Source organism: Gorilla gorilla, chromosome 9 (assembly GCF_029281585.2).
Source record: "Gorilla gorilla gorilla isolate KB3781 chromosome 9, NHGRI_mGorGor1-v2.1_pri, whole genome shotgun sequence".
Lineage (NCBI taxonomy): Eukaryota > Metazoa > Chordata > Mammalia > Primates > Hominidae > Gorilla > Gorilla gorilla.
Genome location: NC_073233.2, coordinates 61,972,338 through 61,974,735, shown reverse-complemented (window position 1 = coordinate 61,974,735; position 2,398 = coordinate 61,972,338). Strand labels below are relative to the sequence as shown.

Sequence of the window (2,398 nt, the reverse complement as noted above, 5' to 3'; positions counted from 1 at the left end):
TCAAAAGAGTCACAGTCTACTGGGGAGAAATAAACTTTGAAATAAAGGTAGTAACAGCCCTAAAGGATTCCCACTGAGTGCTGTGAGAATTCAAAGAAATAAAATTACATACCCAGATAAGATAAACATGGGGGCCTCCTAAAGGTAGGAGAATTTCAGATGGGCCATGGAGGGTAGGTAGGATGTTAATAGGTAGAGATGAGGAAAATATTATAGGTGGAGGGCACAAGGAGATGTTCCGAAAACAGTATGCTCTAATAGTGTAATTGAAAAATGAAAATCTAACATTATGAGAAGGTCATGACTTGAGGGTATTTCATATCAAGTAGGAATTTATAGTTGATTCTGAAGGCAATGGGGAGTCATTGAAGATTTTTGAGGAGGAGAGTGATGAAATCAGACAGCTGCTTGAATGTGATGAGTCTGAAAGCATGTGGAAGAAAATTTATCCAATGACAGTGAGGGGCAGGATTAGGGTTAGGGTTCTGGGCACATTCTTATAGTCTGATGGCTACTGGAATAAGACTCAAAAGAAGAATGTTAAAACATGGGACAGCAGTGCCTTCAATTTGCTTAAAATTTCCCTGTTGTTCTTTCGGATTCTTGAGAACCCTGAGTCTAATGCTAGCATGAACTCATGTGAATCTCTTGGCAAGAGTCAACGTCTTCCATTCTCAGGACTAACCCTTCTCAGTTAGCTTGCCTGCTTAAAACCCTCTCAGCAAAACCTCAGTATGTCAAGTCAAGAGACTTTCCAATCATGTGAATGTTCAAACTGATAGGACATAATGACCACTGCTACCTGAAACAGTCATTCTCAATCCCCACCTCCCTCTTCACCATTCCCAGACTGACCTGGTTTTCTGGAAGAGTTTATTCTCTCTAGACCAACCAATATGTCTCAAAGCCACTGTCAGATTTGGAAGCACAGCACTAGAAGACCCCTCTTACTCCATCCTAGAAATCCCTTTAATCTTGTCCAATCCCATAAAATGAGGAAACTGAAACTTCAAAAAAGAAGGTGACTGGCCCAAGGCCACTCACTCCATTGGGCAAGGTAGATGTAGAGTGAGATCTTACATGCCCCAATTTCCCATCCCTTACTACTCCTATTTTCCCTAGCTAAATCAGCTACTTCTCTTCTCAAATTACTTTTCCCCCAGTGAATCTCTTCATAGCGTTTTTCACTTCAGCATTCCTAAAGGAGTAAATCACAGGGTTTAAGAGAGCTGTGACCACTGTATAAAATACAGCAACTATCTTGTCTGCAGGGACGGTGACACAGGGCCTAATATAGACCAAGGAGCAAGGTATGCAGAACAGGTCGACAACTGTGACATGAGAGGCAGAGGTGGAGAGGGCCTTGTGCAGCCCCTCCAAGTTGTGGCTTCTCAGGGAGTGCAGGATGATCAGGTAGGAAGCCATCAGCACCAAGAAACCGACTACAGAGATGGAGCTGCCATTGGTGATGATCAGCAGGCTGATGAGGAAGGTGTCTGTGCAGGCCAGCTCCAGCACTGGGTGGACATCACAGAAGTAGTGGTCCATGATGTTAGGGCCACAGAAAGGGAGCTAGAAAATGAGGAAGGTTTGCCCAACAGAATGCAGCAGGCCCCTGCCCCATGCTAACCCCACCAGGAGACCACACATTCAGTGGTTCATGATGGCCGTGTAGTGCAAGGGCTTGAGATGGCCACATAGCTGTCACATGCCATCACTGTCAGGAGAAATATCTCAGTGCCACCAAAGAAATGAAGGAAAAATATCTGTGTGAGGCAACCCTTGAGAGAAATGACTTTCCTCTTGATAAAAGAGTCAAAGATAAGCTTGGGGGCCATGACAGAACAGTAGCAGATCTCCACAAAGGATAAGTAGCTGAGAAAGAAATATATGGGGGAGGTGAGCCCTTCACTGGCGAGGATGGTCACCACAATGAGGCCATTGCCCAGCACAACAGCTGTGTACATGAGGAGAAACATCACAGAAATGACCCTCTGCTCATTCCAATTCTGGGAAATTCCCAGGAAAATTATTTTAATCACATTGTTTGTAGCAGCCATATTTTAAAGCACAGGAGCTGACAGCCTGGAATCACAGAAATCAAAGAACTCTCCTCAATCATTAGAAACATCCTTCCCACGCCCAAGGCACTCTTTGCATCTTCCCCTCCTCACCTGTCAGTGCATTTGCAACTTGCTTATGCGTTGGAATGACTTAAATCAACTGCTCGTTTCAGTGCCCCTGCACTCACAGGTTCCTTCATTAACATTTTAAATAAGTGGCTAAAAAAACTCCTCTGGAGGTTGTTTTTGAAAGCAGGAAAAAGAAAAACACACACTACCTGAAATGATTCTACTAATTTTTGAGTGACTCAGTTGAAAGTCAGTGTTGCATACAC

The 2,398-nt window shown here is 43.9% G+C and overlaps 1 pseudogene; it reads right to left on the bottom strand.

Annotated features, from left to right (window-relative positions):
* Positions 1–1,143: 1,143 nt before the first annotated feature.
* On the bottom strand, positions 1,144–2,060 carry LOC109024847 (olfactory receptor 4X1-like; annotated as a pseudogene).
* Positions 2,061–2,398: the final 338 nt, after the last annotated feature.